Source organism: Bos indicus, chromosome 25, assembly GCF_029378745.1.
Source record: "Bos indicus isolate NIAB-ARS_2022 breed Sahiwal x Tharparkar chromosome 25, NIAB-ARS_B.indTharparkar_mat_pri_1.0, whole genome shotgun sequence".
In the NCBI taxonomy this organism is placed as follows: Eukaryota; Metazoa; Chordata; class Mammalia; order Artiodactyla; family Bovidae; genus Bos; species Bos indicus.
In genome coordinates, this window is record NC_091784.1 from 16,523,757 (window position 1) to 16,547,497 (window position 23,741).

At 43.1% G+C, this 23,741-nt stretch overlaps 1 long non-coding RNA gene across 1 annotated transcript in view; it reads right to left on the reverse strand.

Moving 5' to 3' along the window:
• Positions 1-2,391: 2,391 nt before the first annotated feature.
• The window catches only part of LOC139179709 (uncharacterized), a 76,196-nt gene continuing 54,846 nt past the window's right edge, over positions 2,392-23,741 (reverse strand). Inside the window, exon 2 of the long non-coding RNA XR_011564042.1 lies at positions 2,392-23,687. This is a non-coding gene — a long non-coding RNA (uncharacterized lncRNA). The remainder of the gene's footprint in view (positions 23,688-23,741) is intronic.

The following is a 23,741-nucleotide window of genomic DNA, read 5'->3' on the forward strand; positions in this document are numbered from 1 at the left end:
ATAATAAAGGGCATACCTAACAAGCTCACAGCTAATATCACACTCAATGGTGAAAAGCTGAAAACTTTTCCTCTAAGATCAGGGACAAGACAAGGATGTCCACTCTCACCACTTTTAGTATTGGAAGTCCTTGCCACAGCAGTTAGACAAGAAAAAGAAATAAAAGAAATCCAAGTTGGAAAGGAAGAAATGAAAATGTCACTATTTGCAGATGACGTGATACTATACACAGGAAATTCTGAAGACACTACCAAAAGCTATTAGAACCAATAAATGATTTCAGTTAAGCCTCAGGATATTAAAATGATACACAGAAATCTGTTGCATAGAAATACACTAGTAACTTATTCTCAGAAAGAGAAACTAAGGAAAAAATCTCACTTACAATTACATCAAAAAGAATAAAATACCTAGGAATAAACTTGACCAAGAAGGTAAAAGATTTGTACTCTGAGAATTATAAGATGTTGACAAAAGCAATGAAAATGATTAAAACAAGTGGAAAGATACAGTATACCATGCTCATGTTTTGCAAGAATTAATATTGTTAAAATGACTGTATTACCCAAGACAATCTACAGATCAAAGTACAAAAAGCATTTTTCACAGAACACAAACAAGTAATTCTAAAATTTGTGTGAAAACATAAAAACCCTGAATAGTCAAAACTATTTTGAAAAAGAAGCAAAGCTTGAAGTACCACACTCTCAAATTTCAAACTATACTACAGAGTTATAGTCATCAAAACAGTATATTACTGGCATAAAAACAGACACACAAATCAGTGGAACAGAATACAGAGTCCAGAAAAAAAGTCACACTTACATGATCAATTAATCTATGAAAGGGGGCTCCCCAGGTACCTCAGTGATAAAGAATCCACCTGCCAATGCAGGAGATGCAAGAGATCAGGGTTCAATCCTTGGGTTGGGGAGATCCCCTGGAGTAGGAAATAGCAATCCCCTCCAGTGTTCTTGCCTGGAAAATTCCATAGACTGGGATCCTACATAGTCCATGGGGTCTCAAAGAGTCGGGCACAATTAAGCACGCACGCGCACACACACACACACACAATCTACGACAAAGAAGGCAAGGATATACAATGTGGAAGAGACTGCCTCTCCAATAAATGATACTGGGAAAACATGCAAAAGAATCAAATTGGACTACTTTCTCATGCAATATGTGAAAATAAACTCAAAATGGGTTAAATACTTAAATGTTAATACCTGAAACCATAAAACTCTTAGAAGAAAACATAGGCAGTATACTTTTTAACACTGATCTTAGCAATATTTTTTTGGGTCTCAGGCAAAAAAACAAAAATAAACAAGTAGAACAGCATCAAACTACAAAGCTTTTGCACAACACAAGAAACTATCAGCAAAATGAAAAAGCAGCCTCCTGAATGGGAGGAGACTTTTGCAAGAAATGTATCTGCTAAGGGGTTAATATCCAAAATTTACAAGAACTAATACAGCTCAACATAAAAAAAAATTTTTTTAAATGGGCAGAGGACTCAAATAGACATTTCTAAAGAAGACATAAGATGACCAACAAACATATGAAAAGATGCTTGATATCACTCATAATCAGAGACTCCAAACCAAGAGCACAATGAGATACTACCTCACACCTATCAGAATGACTATCATCAAAAAACAGCAAACAGCAAATATTGGCGAAGATGTGAAGAAGAAGGGATCCTTGTGCACTGTTGGTGGAAATGTAAATTGGTGTATCCACTGTTTCCAAAGAAGATTCCCCCCAAAATTAAAAATGGAGCTGCCATACAGTTCAGCAAGTTCATTCTGGGTATTTACTGGAAGAAAACAAAAACACTGAAAAAAGACATATGCACACCAATGTTTATTGCAGCACTGTTTACAATTGCTGCACTATGGAAGCACCTTAATTGTCCATCGACTGATGAGTGGATAAAGAAGATGTGTGTGTGTATATATGTGTGTGTGTGTGTATATATATGTATATATATGCGATGGAATGTTACTTGGCCATAAGAAAGAAATATTGCCAACTGTGACAACATGGATGGATCCAGAGGGTATTATATTATTTTACTACATGAAATAAGTCAGACAGAGAAAGACAAATACTGGGTGATCTCAATTATGCTTGTGTGCTCAGTTGCTTCAGGCATGTCCAACTCTTTGTGACCCCATAGACTGCAGCCCTCCAGGCTCCTCTGTCCATGGGGATTCTCCAGGCAAGAATACTGGAGTGGGTTGCTATGTCCTCCTCTAGGGGGTCTTCCCAACCCAGGGATCAAACCTGTATCTCTTATGTCTCTTGTATTGGCAGGTGGGTTCTTTACCACTAGCACCACCCGGGAAGCCTAATCCCACTTATACATGGAGTCTACAAACAAAACAAAATACAAAGCAACAGTCTTATAGATACAGAGAACAATGGGTGGTTTCCAGACCAGAGGAGGATGGGAAACAGTGAAGGTGATAAAGAGTATAAACCTCTAGATATAAAATAAGTCATCCATGGGGATGTGACATACAGCATTAGAAACATGGTCAATAATGTTGTAATAACTTGTTATGGGAACAAAGGGTTACTTTGTCATTTCATAACGTATGCAAATGTCAAACCACAATGTAATACACCTGAAACATTACACTGTGTGTCAACTACATGTTTTTTTAAATGTGAATGTTTGCCAGCTGGAATTATCTCTCTCCAGAGGAATTTATTGTATTTTCAGGTAATTAAATATGTATCTGTCCCATTTAACTTTAATTGTCACATTATATTCTATGTAACACATGGCTGTAATTTTTGAAGCATTCCCAGCTGACGGGCACACACAATGTTTTCTCTCCTGTTTCTAATACAAACTGTAATATGGTACAATCTTTAAAAACTTTCTATGGATATGTACTCATTTTTGCCATTAGAAATACCTTAATCTATGCAATAATTATTTGTGCTAACGGTAAAGTCATTTTTGAATTTTATGTATGCCAATGGGCAGGTCATTATGCAGTGGAAATCCTCTGAAAAAAGTCTTTACGAGTTTGCTCTCCAGCCTGGGATGCTGGCTTTTGCCAAGCCCCCTAGTTCTCAGTGCCCAGTCAGGAGACTGTGGAACTGGGGATAGAGCTGATGACATAGACCGTGTTAGACTCATCCATTCACTGAAGGTTTTCTGGCTTTTGTTTCCTTCTCCTGCTGATGAGTTTCACATTAGCCACAAACAACATAGATAGACTTCAACATCAGATCAGATCAGATCAGTCACTCAGTCGTGTCCGACTCTTTGCGACCCCATGAATCGCAGCACGCCAGGCCTCCCTGTCCACCACCAACTCCCGGAGTTCACTCAGACTCATGTCCATCGAGTCAGTGATTCCATCCAACCATCTCATCCTCTGTCGTCCCCTTCTCCTCCTGCCCCCAATCCCTCCCAGCATCAGAGTCTTTTCCAATGAGTCAACTCTTCGCATGAGGTGGCCAAAGGACTGGAGTTTCAGCTTTAGCATCATTCCTTCCAAAGAAATCCCAGGGCTGATCTCCTTCACAATGGACTGGTTGGATCTCCTTGCAGTCCAAGGGACTCTCAAGAGTCTTCTCCAACACCACAGTTCAAAACCATCAATTCTTCGGCGCTCAGCCTTCTTCACAGTCCAACTCTCACATCCATACATGACCACAGGAAAAACCATAGCCTTGACTAGATGAACCTTTGTTGGCAAAGTAATGTCTCTGCTTTTGAATATGCTATCTAGGTTGGTCATAACTTTCCTTCCAAGGAGTAAGCGTCTTTTAATTTCATGGCTTCAGTCACCATCTGCAGTGATTTTGAAGCCCAGAAAAATAAAGTCTGACACTGTTTCCACTGTTTCCCCATCTATTTCCCATGAAGTGGTGGGACCGGATGTCATGATCTTCGTTTTCTGAATGTTGAGCTTTAAGCCAACTTTTTCACTCTCCACTTTCACTTTCATCAAGAGGCTTTTGAGTTCCTCTTCACTTTCTGCCATAAGGGTGGTGTCATCTGCCACTCAGTAACACGGGAATCATTGATCCAGGAAACAATGTGGATGAATCTCAGGAAGAGTTACCCTGAGTGAAAAACTTCAAACCCAGAGTGTTACATATTTGGTCATTCCGCTCATGTGACACTTCAGAAATGGCACGTTTATAGAAATGGAGGACAGATGACAGCTGAATGGTTGCCAAATGTTAGGTGGTGGTGATAGCTGGAGGTAAGCGATCATGGCTATAACAAGGCAACCGGAAGGATAATTGTGATGATGGAAATGTGTACCTTGAACCATATCGAGTCAGTGTTCTAGTCTGTAGGGACGACAGTTTGACACTGGGGAAACCTGGGCGAAGGACACAGGGGACCTTTGTGTATTATTTTTTGCGGTAGTGTGTGAACATAAAATTATCTTGAAATAAACATTAAATAATACACTTGGCATGACACCTGTGATGGAAAAAGTTGAGAGTCCTCTTGGATCCAGAGAAAGACACTTAACCCACAGATATGGGATTTGGAAGGATTCCAGGGAGAGGAAACATCTCAACAGAAAACAAAAAGATGAGTCCACTGAGAGAATAAGGGATTGGGGCAGAAAGAGTGATTCAGACAAAGCAAATGGCATGTGCAAAGAAAAACAAAGCATAGTAGGGGAATAATACCTCCCACTTACCTTTTCTGAGCACACAGCATCCATCAACCCTTTTGTTGGAAGCACTGTATGGTCATCATGCATTTAAAACTGGTGGGAAAGGGGTTCAGGATTGGGAACACGTGTACACCTGTGGCGGATTCATGTTGATGTATGGCAAAACCAATACAATATTTAAAGTAATTAGCCTCTAATTAAAATAAATAAAATTTTAAAAATATACAAAAAAATCACCTTATACAGTAAACACTTCTATTATCCTCTTGTTAAAGACATGGCACCTGTGGCCCAGAAAGGTCAAATGACTTGCCCGAGGTCACACAGCTGATATGTATTGGAGCTAGAATTAGAATCAGACATCCTAGTTCCAAGACTACATAACTTTGATCACTCTTCTACATGGAGATGATGATTCACTATTTGAGAGCTTGAAGATAAAGGGGTTGGGGGTATGGATAGGTATGGGGAGGGTGGGGCCAGGATGTAGGGGACAGGCTGACATGGTCATGTGAGACACCTGAGCGGCAAAGGCACCAACTAACAGCAGTAGGAAGTCACTGAAGGGTTTAGCTGGAAAAAGGGATGTATTTAGATATTCAGGAAGTAGCATTGGTCAGGGAAGAACCAAGATTAAGAGTGAACTGAGGCTAAGAGTTGGGCACAACTGAGCGACTTCACTTTCACTTTTCACTTTCATGCATTGGAGAAGGCAATGGCAACCCACTCCAGTACTCTTGCCTGGAGAATCCCAGGGACAGAGCAGCCTAGTGGGCTGCCGTCTATGGGGTTGCACAGAGTCAGACATGACTGAAGCGACTTAGCAGCAGCAGAGGCAGAGGAAGCTTTTAAATTCATGATCCTAGAGCAAATACTGGCACCCTTTGAATTCCAGGAAAAGATGTGCATTTCCAGGTTTCTTGAGACGTTTCATCCATGCAGTATCTCCCCCCATGAGTGTCAGTAGATCACCTGTCAGCCTGTGACAAGATCAGAACAAAGTGGGGAACAGGCTTCATTGCTACATTTCAGAAGGAGTCTTCTCCGTGGCCAGCCCCCAAGTATCATTTAGCCCGCTCGCTAACTAGAAGCTTTAAAATAACAGAATTGTTTAGTAGTAGAAAAACACAGTTATTAGCTCTGATTATAGGGGAATCTGATGGGGCCATGAGCGTGCTCTGCCTGTCTTCTCCTAACTGGCAATTTCAAGCTGCCTCTTTTCCCCCAGATTTCAGAGAAGGAGGCACCCAAACCTTGCAAACAGCTCCGCATTGTTTATTTGTTATTTTTAAACAAATCAAATGGAAATTGATCTGCCTTCTTGGGAATGCGCAGTGGCTGCCAAATGGTCTGGCTCTCCGACAGGTTTTTGTGGCGAACACCATCCGTTAGCCGTGATCGCTCCAATTGTGAATAATCAGGGAACTAATTACGGGCCTTGTGGCATCGCCCTCACCAGCAGGTAACATAATTCACTACTAAGTGGGGTGAAAATGAGCCTCCCGTGCTTTGAAGGAAGCTGTCAGTCCCCATAACATTCCAACACTTCGCTACTGCAGGTTTCCCTCAAGGAAGATCTAGTGAGCCTCAGCTTCAGGGAGAACGCTGACCATCTGCCCGTCTGTCTGCCTGCCCATCCCTTCCTTCTCAACATGTATTTATTGAGTCTCTAAGTCAGGCAAGCCAATGGAGCTTGTACCCTACAGGCTAGCCAAGTAAGTAGGTAAAGGACATCACTGTTTAATGGTGATAAAGCCTGGAAAGAAAGGCAAACACACATTCCCATAGAATAGATTCCTTAGAAGGGAGGCGACTCCCAAGAGACAGCATTTCCCAGGGACCTGATGGATGAAAAGGATGTGGTCCTGCTAAGATCAAGGAGCAGAAGATTCCAGCAAATGCAGAGGCCTGAGGAAGGAGCAAGCTCGAGGTTCAAAGGCTGGAGTAGGTTGAAAGCGGACCAGGTTGAAAGCAGAGAATGTAGGGAACCAGGCAGGTCGTGTCTGCTGTGCAGCCATCACCAGGAGCTTGGGTATATTCTGAGGGCAGTGGGACACTGCTGGGGAGTGTCAAGAAACAGAAAGGCAGGGTGAGTGTAAGAACAAAGTGGAAGATGGGGAGCAGGGCAGGAATCCCGGGCGTGTTCTGGAGGTGGAGCCCAGAGGCGCTGGTGATTTTGTTTGGATGATGAGCATCCTAGGTCCTTGGACACATCACTGCACTTCCTCTCTATAAAGCATCATGCCCCTCACCCTGTGTTTCTTAAGCATCTGCTGAGCATGTGGGTTGAAATTCTCCTTTTAGTGCTCTGTCTACTGCAATATTCAAAGGCAAGAGGTTGTTGTTTTTTGTTTTTTGAAAATCACGGTGGTTTCCAGAAAGCCTGCCGTACAAGTAGGAAAAAATACGAATTGTTTTTGGTTTTAATTTATTTCCGGGTCACAAAGACCTCACAAATTCTCATGAGAAGTGATATGGACTGCCTTCCAGAGAAGCACATATGCTTATAAGATCTTCATATGGATATTTCTCTGAAGACAATCTGTGAACACTCTGGGGATCCGTGAGCCCCTGGTAAATATTCCTGCCTATCAGTTGACAGGACACTGAGCCCCTTAATCTGGCAAATCTTTAAGTAATATCCCTATTGTCAGCAGGCCTGGCCACCAAAAGTTCTTGCCTAAAGTAACAGAATCAAGGGCAATGCCTCAAGGGTATATATTATCTCATCCAGTTGAAAATGGAGATAAACTCTCACTGTTGAAAACAAATGTGGACAAAAAAAAAGTCAAGAGCTAGAGAAGGTGTCGGGTCTGTCTCGGCGCCACACAGGACAGACTAGTGATCACAAGTGTCACCTGAGCATCAGGCAGCCGGGGCTCAAGACCAGCTCTGGGGCTTGCTAAGCTGCGTGAGCTTGAGTGAGGCAGTATGTCTTCTAAAGTTTCATTTGTCTCTGGAAGGGGGACGACCATAGCACTTCCCTTCCAGGTTTTGGGGGAAGATTAAATAAGATCATGTTGACAATGTGAACTTCCCACGGTGGTGTCATTATAAGCTGAGCAGATTTGGGCGAGTCAAGACAGCTTGGAGCATCCTGTAACACCTCCCCTACTGGGCTGGGGTTTTTGGATAATCAAATAGGAGAATGTACACAGAAACCCCCTTTATATCCCTAACAGACAATACTTACACTGCTGTTGCTCTAAGGAATCATCAAGACAGGCTTCTGAAGCTCCCCTGCTCATAAAAGGAAGGGTCTATGATTTAAAGCAAATAAACAAATTTTCCTTTTAGTCTGTTGCAACTGCCTTTGAGATCATTGATGACATCCTAAGCAACTGGGGCTGGAAATTTTTTGCCTACACTCATAAAGCAGGTTGAATAGAACGATTGTTGAATTCAGCTGAGGAGCTGATGAATCACAGCTTGCTGTTGGGTATGTTCCAATATGTGGCCACATCTGGATAAGCAGGATCTGCATGAGGGAGACTCGGATCTGGAGACGTCTGGTCATGTGAAGTTTCCCCTTTGATTCTTGCCTTTGTGTTTAAAAGGCTTCTGGAAGAACTTGAGTCTACTGTCCTTTGTCGTCAGTGGGAGCAGGGGACAGTGGGAGCTTTGGTGAGTTCAGACCATGCCGGCATCACTGGTGTCAGGGTGACAGCCCCTGTCACTGCAGGGGCTGGACAAGGACAGGTCACAGGTTACATATTTAGTCTAAAGCAGGACTGATCTCTGAACATTTATATGCCCATAGGGAAGTTGCTCAGTCGTGTCCGATTCTTCGTGACCCCATGGACTGCAGCCTACCAGGCTCCTCCGTCCATGGGATTTTCCAGGCAAGAGTACTGGAGTGGAGTGCCATCGCCTTCTCCGTATATGCCTATAAGGAGAAGCTAAAGGCAAAGGAGAAAAGAAAAGATAGACCCATTTGAATGCAGAGTTCCAAAGAATAGCAAAGAGATAAGAAAGCCTTCCTCAGGGATCAATGTAAAGAAATAGAGGAAGACAATAGAATGGGAAAGACTAGCGATCTCTTCGGAGAAGGCAATGGCAACCCACTCCAGAATCCCATGGACAGAGGAGCCTGGTAGGCCGCAGTCCATGGGGTCTCGAAGAGGACTGAGTGACTTCACTTTCACTTTTCACTTTCATGCATTGGAGGAGGAAATGGCAACCCACTCCAGTGTTCTTGCCTGGAGAATCCCAGGGATGGAGGAGCCTGGTGGGCTGCCATCTACGGGGTCGCACAGAGTCGGACACAACTGAAGCAACTTAGCAGCAGCAGCAGCAGCAGAGATCTCTTCAAGAAAATTAGAGCTACCAAGGGAACATTTCATGCAAAGATGGGCTCAATAAAGGACAGAAATGGTATGGACCTAACATAAGCAGAAGATATTAAGAAGAGGTGGCAAGAATACAAGAACTATACAAAAAAGATCTTCATGACCCAGATAATCACAATGGTGTGATCACTGACCTAGAGCCAGACATCCTGGAATGCAAAGTCATTGGGCCTTAGGAAGCATCACTACAGACAAAGCTAGTGGAGGTGATGGAATTCCAGTTGAGCTATTTCAAATCCTGAAAGATGATTGACTGTGCAAGTGCTGCACTCAATATGCCAGCCAATTTGGAAAACTCAGCAGTGGCCACAGGACTGGAAAGGTCAGTTTTCATTCAAATCCCAAAGAAAGGCAATGCCAAAGAATGTTCAAACTACTGCACAATTGCACTCATCCCACACGCTAGCAAGGTAATACTCAAAATTCTCCAAGCCAGGCTTCAACAGTACATGAACTATGAACTTCCGTATGTTCAAGTTGGATTTAGAAAAGCCAAAAGAACCAGACATCAAATTGCTAACATCTGTTGAATCATTGAAAAAGCAAGAGAATACCAGAAAAACATCTATTTCTGCTTTATTGACTATGCCAAAGCCTTTGACTGTGTGGATCACAACAAACTATAGAAAATTCTTAAAGAGATGGAAATACCAGATGACTTTACCTGCCTCCTGAGAAATCTGTATGCAGGTCAGGAAGCAACAGTTAGAACTGGACATGAAACAGCAGACTGGTTCCAAATTGGGAAAGGAGTACATCAATGCTGTATATTGTCACTCTGCTTCTTTAACTTCTATGCAGTACATCATGAGAAACACTGGGCTGGAGGAAGTGCAAGCTGAAATCAAGATTGCCGGGAGAAATATCAATAACCTCAGATATGCAGATGACACCATCCTTATGGCAGAAAGTGAAGAGGAACTAAAGAGCATCTTGATGAGAGTGAAAGAGGAGAGTGAAAAAGTTGGCTTAAAACTCATTATTCAGAAAACTAAGATCATGGCATCCAGTCCCATCAGTTCATGGCAAATAGATGGGGATGGAAGCAGTGGCTGACTTTATGTTTTGGGGCTCCAAAATCACTGCAGATAGTGACTGCAGCCATGAAATTAAAGGACGCTTGCTCCTTAGAAGAACAGCTATAACCAACCTAGACAGCATATTGAAAAGCAGAGACATTAGTTTGCCAACAAAGGTCCATCTGGGCAAAGCTATGGTTTTTCCAGAAGTCATGTATGGATGTGAGAGTTGGACTATAAAGACAGCTGGGAGCTGAAGAATTGATGCTTTTGAATTGTGGTGTTGGAGAAGACTCTCGAGAGTCCCTTGGACTGCAAGGAGATCCAACCAGTTCATCCTAAAGGAAATCAGTCCTGAATATTTATTGGAAGGACAGATGCTGAAGCTGAAACTCCAATACTTTGGCCACCTGATACAAAGAACTGATTCACTTGAAAAGACCCTGATGCTGGGAAAGATTGAAGACAGGAGGAAAAGTGGACGACAGAGGATGAGATGGTTGGATGGCATCACCAACTCTATGGACATGTGTTTGAACAAGCCCCAGAAGTTGGTAATGGACAGGGAAGCCTGGCATGCTGCAGTCCATGGGGTCCAAAGAGTTGGACATGACTGAGTGACTGAACTGACTAAACTGAAAATAGAATATTTTCTCAATGTAGCCACTATGGAAAACAGTATGTGTGCACGCTCAGTCTCTCAGTCGCGTCCAACTCCTCGAGACCCTATGGACTGTAGCCTTCCAGGTTCCTCTGTCTGTGGGATTTTCCTGGCAAGAAAACTGGAGTGGGTTGCCATTTCCTTCTTCAGGATATCTTCCCAACTCAAGGGATCGAACCCACATCTCTAGTGTCTCCTGTGTTGACAGGTGGATTCTTTACCACTGAGCCACCTGGGAAGCCCCAAAGAATAATATGGAGCTTCCTAGAGAAAACTAAAAATAGAGCTGCCATATGATCCAGCAATCCACTCCCGAGTATATACCTGGAGAAAACCATAGTTCAAAAAGATACATTCAACCCAATGTTCATAGAAGCACTATTTATGATAGGCCAGACATGGAAACAAGCTAAATATCCATCAACAGATGAACAGATAAAAAAGATGTCTATTATATATATATATACATATATATCAATGCAGTATTACTCAGCCATAAAAAAGGATGAAATAATGCCTTTCATAACAACATAGATGAACCTAGAGATTACCATACAAAGTGAAGTAAATCAAAGACAAATATCATGTATCACTTATATGTGGAATTGAAAAAAACTGATGCAAAAGAACTTATTTACAAAACAGAAACAGACTCACAGACATAGAAAATAAACTTATGGTTACCAAAACGGAAAGGTGGAGAGGGGGGATAAATTAGGAGGTTGGGAGCAACATACACACACTGCTGCTGCTGCTAAGTCGCTTCAGTTGTGTCTGACTCTGTGTGACCCCATAGACGGCAGCCCACCAGGCTCCCCCATCCCTGGGATTCTCCAGGCAAGAACACTGGAGTGGATTGCCATTTCCTTCTCCAATAATATACACACACTACTATATATAAAATAGATAAACAACAAGGATCTACCATATAGTACAGGGAACTACAGTCAATATCTTCTGATAATTTATAAGGGAAAAGAATCTGAAAATATATATATATATATATATATATATCTTTGTACTTTGCTGTACACCTGAAACAAATACATTTTAAGTCAACTATACTTCAATTTTAAAAACTTATATTATGAAACTATATTGAGGGCTCCCTTGGTGGCTCAGTGGTAAAGAATCCACCTGCCAGTGCAGGAGACATGGGTTCGTTCCCTGGTCCAAGAAGATCCCATGACTCGTGGCAACTAAGCTCCTGTGCCACCTCAAGTACTGAGGCCTGTGCATCCTAGAGTCTGTTCTCCATGAGAGGCCATCGCAGTGAGAAGCCCGTCACCGCATCGAAGAGCACACCCTTTTCTCTGCAACTAGAGAGAGCCCGAGAGCACCAATGAAGACCCAGCACAGCAAATAAATGAACTAATTAAATGATTTAAAAAAACAATATTGAGTGGCAAGAGAAGCTATTATGAATTATGTTCCCTCCCCCCGTCAAAAGCCACATTGAAGTCATAATTCCCAGGACCTCAGAACATGACTTTGTTTGGACACAGGGTTGTTGCAGACCTCATAGTCAAGACGAGGTACATTAGAGTCAGGCCACGTGAAGACGCAGACACACAAGGAGAATGTCACACGATGACAAAGGCAGAGTGATACAGCTGCCAAGCAAGGAACACTAACAATGGGCAGCCTCCTCCAGAAGCTAGAAAAAGGCAAGGAAGAATTCCCTGTAGGTTTCAGAGGGATCATGGCCCGGCAGGCACCTTGATCTCAGACTTCTAGCCGCCAGACTGTGAGACAATATATTTCTGTTGCTTTAATCCACCCAGGTTGTGGTACTTTGTTTCGACAGCCCTAGGAAATGAACGCAGGGAGCTGTTAATGCTATATTGCTAAGTGAAAAAGCAACTGATAAATCAGAGCACAGACTATGATCTCATTTATATAAAAATCATGGTTATGTAATTTTAAACAACAGGAAAGATATACAATAAAACACTAGCAGATTTATCACTAGGGGATGGAATAGCAGGTTTAAATTTTTATTTATTCTTCTAGTCCATATTTTGAAAATTTTCAAAACAAATAGATGATTAGTATAACAGGAGGAAAAGATTATTTTTTACAGCAGAGATAAATTGCCCCTGGAAATATGCTCCTCACACATACACCTTATACCAACAAACAGCATATTGAATTTGCTTCCTAAGGTCTCAGCCTCTCTTGCCCACACATGCTCAGACTATGACTGTTCGCTGAGAGAGGAGCAGAAGGAGGAGGGTTTATCCCTCTTCCTCTTATAATCAGTGGCTCCCCAGTACCATCAGAGTACAAGCCAAGCAATATCTATCATTCCCAACTCCTGACAGCATCTCCACTCTTGTTTCCTATTCACAACCACACTCTAATACTGATCAGCTTAAAACACACACACACAAACACACACACACATATCACTTGTACTTATCCGGGTAGTAATATTTAGCCTCCTTTCTTAACGAATCTTGTGTGTTGTTGTACAGTCACTTAGTCATATCTGACTCTTTGTGACCCCATGGACTGAAGCACACCAGGCTTCTCTGTCCTTCACTATCTCTAGGAGTTTGCTCAAACTCATGTTCATCAAATCAGTGATGCCATCCAACCATCTCATCCTCTGTCTTCCCCTTCTCCTTTTGCCTTCAATCTTTCCCAGCATCAGAGTCTTTTTCAGTGAGTTGGCTCTTCACACCAGGTGGCCAAAGTATTGAAGTTTCAGTTCAGCATCAGTCCTTTCAATGAATATTCATGACTGAGTTCCTTTAGGATTGACTTGTTTGATCTCCTTGCTGTCCAAGGGACTCTCCAGAGTCTTCTCCAGCGCCACAGTTTGAATGCATCAATTCTTCAGCACTTGGCCTTCTTTATGAGCCAATTCTCACATCCATACATGACTACTGAAAAAAACCATAGCTTGGACTATATGGGCCTTTGGTGGCAAAGTGGTGTCTGTGCTTTTTAATCTGCTGTCTAGGTTTATCATAGCTTTTCTTCCAAGGAGCAAGCATCTTTTAATTTCATGGCTGCAGTCGCCATCTGCAGTGATTTTGGAGCCCCCCAAAATAAAGCCTGTCACTGTTTCCATTGCTTCCCCATCTATTTGCAATGAAGTGATGGGACTGGACGCCATGATCTTAGTTTTTCTAACATAAAACCATGCTCTGCCATACCTTAGTGCCTTTGCTCATCCTGTTTTCTTTGGCAAGTATGACCTCTCCAGCTAAGCTCCAGTCATCCTTAGATCCTCGACTTAAATACTAGTTTATCCAGGAAGCCCTCCTTGATGCCTCTGCCTCTTTAGGTTTTCTTGGAGTTCCTACCCTGTGTCATCACATCATCTGGATATCCTGATGCCCCATCTCTAGTCGTAATCCTGGCTTCCTTCTGTTTCTCCCACTGCAGCTTCAATTTCAGGAGGACAGGAAACAGTCCCTGATCATCTCTGTGCTCAGAGTGACTGGGCCTGGTACATAGTAGTAGCTCAGTAAATTCTTGTTAAACTGCGTAGAAGCCCAGACAGCTGAAGGTAATATGACTGTTGGACTGTGTTATCTAGAGACTGCATCTCCTTGCTCCTGCTTTGCCCCCTTCATCCCACCATCCACAAACCAAACATATCATTTTCACTTAAGTTTAGGCCACCCTACATGGGTCCCCATTACTCTTAGAATAAAATTCAAATTCCTTGTCATGGAAAATAAGGCCCTACAGGATTGCCTTCTGACAATGCCAGCCTCAGCTTATATGGCAGAGGTGCTATGAAATTTGCTGAATGATGAAATAGATGGTAGGTAGGTGGATAGATGAATGGATGGATGGAGGGATGGAGGGAGTATAAACTTACAGGAAGTACAACTTGAGTATTTATTTCTCTTCAAAGAAACCCTTTGAAAACATTCCATAGCAAGGGAAAAGTAGAAAGGGCATTCGATTTTTAGTTTTACCACTTACTATCACCTCTTTTTGCATGCATTTTGCCGCTCTGGGACTCAATGGTCTTGTCTTTCACAGGGCATTAAGTTAGATGGTTCAACAAAGTTCTCTGGAGATGCTTCTCTGGCCAGGTCCCCGGGCATCCACAGGGTTTGCCTAATGATGCCTTCCTCATCTACTCTCATCTCTTTTTTCTCTCCTCCAATCCCACACTGGTGCCTCAGACAGTAAAGAATCTGCCTTTCATGCAGGAGACCCAGGTTTGATCCCTGGGTTGGGAAGATCCCCTGGAAAAGGGAATGGCTACCCACTCCAGTATTCTTACCTGGAGAATTCCATGGACAGAGCAATCTGGCAGGCTAAAGTCCATGCAGTCACAAACAGTCGGACATGACTGAGTGACTAACACAAACCCACACTAGGGAAAATTCTGGATAACCATTAAACTTTGCTTTAGTGAACTTTGCTTTTATTGACTGAGGACTACAGTGTCTCATTTCTTCCTCCCAGCTGCCCGTCAAGGTGTCTTTCTAAAAAAAAAAAAAGTTTCATTCCCAAGAGGAATTTTCAAGCCAGCCAGCAAGATAATGGAAATTTCCCTACAAAACAACATCCCTACCAATCACTGAGCAAAGAGAATGTCTGAAGAAATTTTCCATTGCAGGATTCAAATGTCCCTACTACATTTCACTTCAAAGTCAGATCATAGCTCCCTCATACAATTTTTTTCTCACAGCTAGAATTCCACCTGAAGTTTTCAATTGCAGGTCAGAGGTCCCCAGACACTCTAGAATCCATCCACTTTCCCTCACCTCATGTTCTGCTGATGAAATCTTGGCCAGAGTCACCTCCTCCCTGGACAAAGGGGATGACCTCCAAATTGGTCTCCATGCCTCTTCCACTTCCCCTCGAAGATATTTTGCCACACAACTGGCAACTCATTCTTTTTTTACTTAACAATGCAAATCAGGGGACTTCCCTGGTGGCCAGTGGTTAAGAATCTGCCTTCTAATGCAGAGGACACACCCTGGTGGGGAAACTAAAGTCTCACATGCCAAGGGGCAATTAAGCCTTGGTACCACAACTGGTGAAAGCTGGCATACCACAACAAGGGGCCTGTGCAGCCAAAATAAAATAAGTAAATAAATATAAATATTTTAAAATAAAAATTAGCACATGAGAATATAAATTGAGCCGCCATTGTGGAAAATAATTTGTCTGTTCCTCCAAACAGGAACTATGCTCTATGTGCATTAGACATAGAATGCCCATGCTTCTCTGCATGCTAAGTCACTTTAGTCGTGTCTGGCTCTTTTCAGAGAGATGGACGGTAGCCCGCCAGGCTCCTCTGTCCATGGGATTCTCCAGGCAAGAATACTGGAGTGGGTTGGCATGCCCTCCTCCAGGGAATCTTCTTGACCCAGGGATCGAATCTGCGTTTCTGATGTCTCCTGCATTGGCAAGTGAGTTCTTTACCATTAGTGCCATCTGGGAAGCCCAGAATATGCATATGACTCAGCAATTCCATTCCTAGGTAGAGATCTTCAAGAATTGAAAACAGGTATTCAGACAAAAACTTCTGCAAAATGTTCATAGTAGCACTATTCACAAAGTTGGAAACTATCCAAATATTCATCAACTAGTGACTGCACCAACAAAATGTGGTCTATCCTATAATGAATATCATTCAGCCATGAAAAGTATAGGTCACATATTGTTGGATCCCATTTCTATGAAACATCCAGAATAGGTAAATGAATAAGAGACAGAAAGCAGATTAGCAGTGAGCAGGGCTGGGAGAGTGATTACTTAATGTCTACAGCTTTCTTTGGGGTGATGCAAATGTTTTGTAACTAGAGATGGTAGTTACACAACATAGTGAATGTACTAAATGTCACACAATTGTGCACTTTAAAAATTAGTTAATTTTATGTTAGGCAAATTTTACCTGTATTTACAAAAAGTGCAGATCAGCCTATGTCACCAAATGACAACTCTCCAGTGGCTTCGCCTGAGAATCTGAGTCAAGCGCATGCTTCTTCTCTTCAGGTGAGTTTCCAGGATCTGGTTCCTACCTACCTCACACTCCCAGTTTTTGTCTTCCCCTTTGTAACCACAGCCTCCAGCCACACCGGCACCCATCGGGCCCAGCTCCTTCCTTCCCCAGGGCCTTTGCTCTTACTCTTCCCCCGCCTGTAAAGTTATTTCCTGATCTGCAAAGTTCCCCCTCCAGGCAATTGCCTTAAACATAGTCCCTTTGTGGACGCCCTCTTTGATGATTTCTCCTAATAATGCCTTACATTTCATCTCTGTTGACCTCATTATCCTGCTTTATTTTTCTATTAGCTCTTCTCATCTGAAATTATTGTATTTACATGTATTTTTTAATTAAGGTGAATACACATAACATTCCCCGGTGTCTCAGGGGTAAGAATCTGCCTGCAATGCAGGAGACTCAGGAGACTCACGTTTGACCCCTGGGTCAGGAAGATCCCCTGGAGGAGGGCATGGCAACCCATTCCAATATTCTTGCCTGGAGAATCCCATGGACAGAGGAACCTGGCGGGCTACAGTCCATAGGTTCAAAAAGAGTCAGACATGACTGAAGCAACTTAAGATGCGTGCACACGTAACATAAAATCAACCCTTTGACGTGTATAGCATTGGCATTAGGCATTTTCACTGTATTGTACAACGACCACTTCTGTCTAGTTCCACAGTATTTTCACCACCCCAAAAGGAAACCCGTACCCGTGAAGCAGTCACTCCCATCTCCCCTCTTTAGCCCATGCCTCTGACAGTCTATTCTCTGTCTCTATGGATTTGCCTATTCTGGATATTTCATATAAATGGAATCATACAATATGTGGCCTTTTGTGTCTGCCTTCTTTCACTGAATCTGTGTTGTAGCAAGTATCAGAACTTCATTCCTTTTTTTAAAAAAAAACACCGGAGTGTAGTTGATTTACAATGTTGTGTTGTTTTCAGATGTACAGTAAAGTGAATCTGTTATACACGTATAGATATCCATTATTTTTTAGATTCTTTTCTCATATAGGCCATTTCAGAGTTGGAGAAGGCAATAGCACCCCACTCCAGTACTCTTGCCTGGAGAATCCCATGGACAGAGGAGCCTGGGGTGCTGCCGTCCATGGGGTCGCTAAGAGTGGACATAACTGAGCGACTTCCCTTTCACTTTTCACTTTCATGCATTGGAGAAGGAAATGGCAACCCACTCCAGTGTTCTTGCCTGGAGAATCCCAGGGACGGAGGAGATTGGTGGGCTGCTGTCTATGGGGTCGCACAGAGTCGGACATGACTGAATCGACTTACCAGCAGCAGCAGCATTACTGAGTATTGAATAGAGTTCCCTGTGGTACACAGTAGGTCCTTATAGTTATCTATTTTAGTATTTATATGTCAGTTCCAATCTCCCTATTTATCCCTCCCCCTCCTTACCTCCTGGTAGCCGTAAGTTTGTTTTCTACATCTGTAAATAAATTTCTATTTTGTAGATAAGTTTTTTGTAACTTTCTATTAGATTCCACATATAAGTGATATCATACAATATTTCTCTTTCTCTGTCTGACTTTCTTCACTCAGTATGACAGTTTCTAGACCCATCCATGTTGCTGCAAATGGTATTATTTCATTTCTTGTATAGCCAAGTAATATTCCATTGTGTATATGTGCCACATCTGCTTTATCCATTCCTCTGTCGACGGACATATAGGAAGGAGAAAAGGGTGGTCTTCAGTTCAAAGCAACAGTGTCCTTTGCTACATTAGTGGCCCTTCAATTGGGCTCCAGCTTAGGCAAAATTCTCCCCCAGGACTTTCTGAAAATAGCTCACTTCACTGAAGGAAATCCAGTGTGCAGGAAAATGTTTTGGAAAAACTGCGAGCTTCCAAGGAGCAGGAAAGAAGCTTGGAAAGAATGTGGATGCATCTTGCAAAATAGTGGGATCCACATCGACCCTCACCCAGCTCCACGGAGCCCCCACAGCGCTTGGTGTCACCATCCCCCTACCCGGGGCAGAGAGAAAGGAAAGCTTTTTCCATCACAGCCTCAAAGCCACGCAATCAAGGATGTCGCCAAGATGATACACCCCCTCAGGATCTTAATCCCCGGGTGGATGAGAGCAGACTTAACGACTCCAGGACCAGAATTAGAGCCTGAGCTATTAAGTGCTTCATGACTCTGGTGAGGGAACAGATCGCTTAGTCTGAGTCTATTAAAATATGCAATAAATTACAGCAGCTGGTAATGGCTCCAATATGGCAACTTTAGCAAAAAAGAGAGAGAAGACATTTTACAGTTGGATATTGTCCTGTCTCTTTTTCTTTCTGTGTGCCTCCCTCCTCTGCCTACACATATGTATGTACATGTGTGTACATACAGATGCACAGACACACACACACCCTCACACAAACACATACATGCTCCTTTACTGGAACCCCATGACACGTTCCTCTGCAGAGATGCCATAGAAAGAACACTATAAAGTCAGACAGAATTGTGTTAGCATCCCATCTTTTCCACTAATCAGCTGTGTGAGCCCAAACAGCTTACTTCACCTCTGAACCACTGTTTCTTTTCTTGTAAAACAGGAAGCTCAGTAATGCTTAGGCCAATCACCATGACAAGATGACACAGGGGCTGGATCAGGTGCACCCCTGCAGTTTGTAGGGTGAGTAAGCCTCCTTTTTCATCCCAAGGAGCCTAGATGTCAGGCGAAGCAAGGGGCCCAGGGCTCAGGATGCCATTTTTCAGAGTCACGGCAGCCATGTCCAGGGAAAGTCATCTCAAAAAGAAGGCCAATTGGAGGCATTTGGTGATAATTAGAAATCACAAAGAACAATGTATAACCCAGCAATCTTTGAAATCCATTAGCACAAACCCTTAAGGAAAAAGCAAAGAGAGCCACAGCATCATTCAGCACTAGAATGCAGACTGACACGCTTTAATCCAGCTCTTACATTTTTAATTATATTAATCTAATTTTAGACAGTAATGAGATTGTGGTGCACAGCCTTTATTTCCATTTCAGGTTGTCTCCTTTCCTTCTCAATCACCCACACTCTCCAACAGCGCCAGGCACTGGAGCCAGCCAGCTCCCTCTTCCCCAGAACACTGGTGATAGCTTCCCAATGCCTCTGCCTGGCAGCTCAAAGCATGGTCTGCCCAGCAGCAGCAGCAGCGTCACCTGAGAGCTTGTTAGAAATGCAGACTCTCACACACACTCACACAAAAAGAAATGCAGACTCTCAGGCCCTGCCCCGAATCAGAACCTGCAGTTTCAAAAAATCTGCCAGGAGTCCATTAAAGCATGAACTACTGCATTTGAGGACCCTCTAGACAACGGGTGATCTTTCTAAACACAGCTGGACCCTGGAGCCCCGGGGCCACGGTAGGCTGCAAATCTAACCAAAGCCAACTCCTCATGCTTCCTGAGTTTCTGTAGTTGTTCTTATTTTAATCAGGCATGGAGATGTGAGTAAGCACACCATCCTTTGGCAGCACAAGACTAGTTCTTTCCCTGTTGGCAGCTGCAGCCAAAGGGGCCCTGGTAAGAATAAATCTAGTGCACCTTTACTCTATGTTGACTGTGCCCGGTCTTGTTCTCAATGCTTTGAAAGTTAGTCACTCAGTCGTGCCCAACTCTTTGCAACACCATGTACTATACAGTCCATGGAATTCTCCAGGCCAGAATACTGGACTGGGTAGCCGTTCCCTTCTCCAGGGGATCTTCCCAACCCAGGGATCGAACCCAGGCCTCCCACATTGCAGGCAGATTCTTTACCAACTGAGCCACCAGGGAAGCTCAAGAATACTGGAGTGGGTAGCCTATCCCTTCTCCAGTGGATCTTCCTGACCCAGGAATTGAACCAGGATCTCCTGCAGTGCAGGTGGATTCTCTACCAGGGGAGCTACCAGGGAATTCTCAATGCTTTATTGGTAATGAAGTATCCCTTGCAGCATCCCTGGGAAGTGGGTGCCACTATTATCCCCATTTCACAGATGAGGAAACAGAGCCTAACCAAAGTAGGTGAATTTCCCAAGGTCACAGTCAGGCTTGGAACCCAAGAGTTTGATTTCAGAGCCTGAACCTTATCAATTGTGTGCCCCTACAGGGGCCTCAACCCATGTGAAACCCTGATTCCTTCACTCAGCAGAGATTTTCCAAGCCAGGAATGTGCCAATCACTGGGGGGAGGACTGTAAGTGAAGACTGAGATTTCACCTCAGGGATCTAGGTCTAGTAGGAAAGAAGGACATTAACCAGATAATTACGCACACACACACAGTATGCATATGTGTCCTTACAAATGGAGAGGGTGTTAGATAGAAGAGGCACACAGTGCTCTAAGAATAACTAGCTGGGGGAAGTGCCCAGTGTGGGTGTCAGGCTGGGCCCCCACCCAGGAGACCTTTGAGCTCAGGGATGTTTGAGCACAGGGCTCATGAAAACATTAGCTAACAATGGGACATGAACAGTCCGAAAAGAAAAGATGTGAGGGTATAGGACGCAAAGGGGATGGAAAGAGGCCCCAGCAGGAATGCCTCAGGGACCATGCTAAGAACATCATTATCCCTGGCATCCTTTTCTTCACAATTTCCTCCCAGCACAAGTTTCCCTCTCCTGCCTCACCATACCCCTGCTTCCTTGCCCCTTCTCCAAGGGTTTCCCTTCCCTTCCTTCTCCTCCTTCTTGTTCCAGCCCTGCTCCATGTCGGCACTGATTTGTGGCTATAATCATCAGGTCAGGGCTAGTTACAGATGACAGGAGTCTAATTCCAACAGGCTTAAACCTGAATGGTTTAGCTTCAGGAGCAGTTGGATCCAGGTGCTCTACATGGCATGGGGAATTCCTCCTCTCCATATTTGGACTCAGATTTCTTGAGTTGGCCTCATCTCCAATGAGTTTGACGGCCTCCTGCAGCTCCAAACCTAGATATCCCACTGGCTTGTTACCAGCCAATATTACAAGCTAATATTTTCCTGGCTTGGCAAATATCTCTCCTAATGGTTCTGTGACCTTTCCAAGGAGAAGTCCAGCGGCCCAGCTTGGATGACACATCTGTCCCTAAACCAGTCACTCTAGCCAGGATACATTAATGCTTTAGTTTGCCAAGCCAGGGGGCCATCCCTGGAGCCCAAGGTACCTAAAGGATCATAAGAAATAATTTGAATAGCTGATATTTCAGGCATGATGACATGTGGGGAGGGGCTAGAGGAAAAAGAACCATGGCTATCTTCTGGGTGCCTTTCAATACTTTGCTTGCGATCATCTTTGACAGTTCCTAATAGCAGGGGCAACTGAATCATTCTTTCTTATTGGAATTTGCTTCAATTATAAAATGCCATTGGTTATTTTTATCAGTAAAATATAAAAAGTAGACTTTTATCAGAAAACACAGGCTTGCTTTAGAAATGTCAGCATGGTAAGGATAGCATCTTAAAATCAACAGGATGTTATCAAGTAAGCATGAGGTTTGGGGTGAGGCGCAGAGAATTAAATAAGTAAATCCTCATCTCATTTTCCCAGAGTTACCATGTTCTGCTTCCTAATCCCTAGCAAGGTTGGTTATGATAGCTGATAAGGCTATATTCATTATCTACTGAGGATAAAATTCTGTGTCTTGGTGGAGAGAAGAAGACAGACAGACAGAAATGGGGTTGATAGAGACAGATAAAAGAAGAGAACAAGAAACCAAAAATAAATACATAAAGATTGGGCTTACAATTTACAAGACAGTTTAAGGAGATGCCCCAAGTATAAGTGTGAAATTAGTCATGATTTCCTTGTAAGTGGGTATGATTCTTGGGCCAGAGGGCAGGAAGCATTTTGATCTCAAATATTCTAAAGAATTATGGACTGTTCCTGTTTCTGGGAGGGAAGAGAAAAAGAGAAGATCAGAGCATCTTCCTCTTTCCCAAGACAGAGGTGGCCAGAGGCCTCCGTCTCCAGGAGGAAGTGCCATGGCTCAGGCACGTGGCATCTGCAGCCAGTGCACACACATCCCCCCTCTACTGTTGTTGACAAGACGTTTACAAATTCAGGGAGAGAAAAATGTGGTCGTTTATACTGCCACGCTCTCAAGCTTGACATCGGTGGGGCTGCTGGAGTCCATGAATCACCGAAGGAGGTAAAAATCCAAATGGATATAAATGTTCAATAATAGTGGCAAAGTTAAATAAATTACACTTCATCCATATCATGGAATAATATGAAGCCATTGTAAAAGTGAGCTAGACCTCCACCGAGTGCCACAAAAAGGCCTCCAAGAAATACTAAGTTAAAATAGAAAAGCAAATTGCAGAACAATACATATAGTATGAGTCCATCTATTTATGCTAGGGAAAAAATAGTTACGCATGTAAGTGCATAGGTAAAGGATTTGTACCAAACAATACCAGTGACTATGTCCTAGGAGGAATTGGGCATAGTAGGGTTGAGATTTCCATGATTTCTTTATCTATTTAGATTTAGACAAAGAAACATTTTTCTACTATTGGGCTCTTTTTCAAGGAAAAGCAATATCTGTATATCTATATTATATCATATACATGATATCATTGTACTTACCATATGAGAAATGACAATGAAAGTTAGCAATCTGGGGAAACAGAAAAAGTTAATTTATTTGCCTCCAGCCTCATTAACATCCCCTGCCCCTCTACCACCAAAACTACCTCTGGCCACACTGGCCACTGCAGTTCTCCTTTCCAGGCTGGAATACTCTCCATACCATCACTTTCCACATTTCTGCTCTGTCTACAGGGCTGTGCTCATACAAAAGCATTTTGTTCAAAAACATGTAGAATCAAGAGATAATACTATTACCACAATGACCACGGTGCTTTTGTCAGGATAGGCATGGTTATGCTGAAGTAACAAAGCAGCCCTAAATCTCAGTGCTTCAGAATGGCAGAGCTTTACTTCTTGCTCAGGTTTCATGTCAGATCTTGTCACAGATCAGAGCTGACTCTGCTTCAAATTGTCTTCAATTCTGGGGTAAAAGTTTAGCCTCTGGCACATCCTCTAGGACGTTGCTGGTTTCCTGTTAAAGGCAGAATGAGATCAGGGTGAACCACACAATGGTTCTTAAAACTTC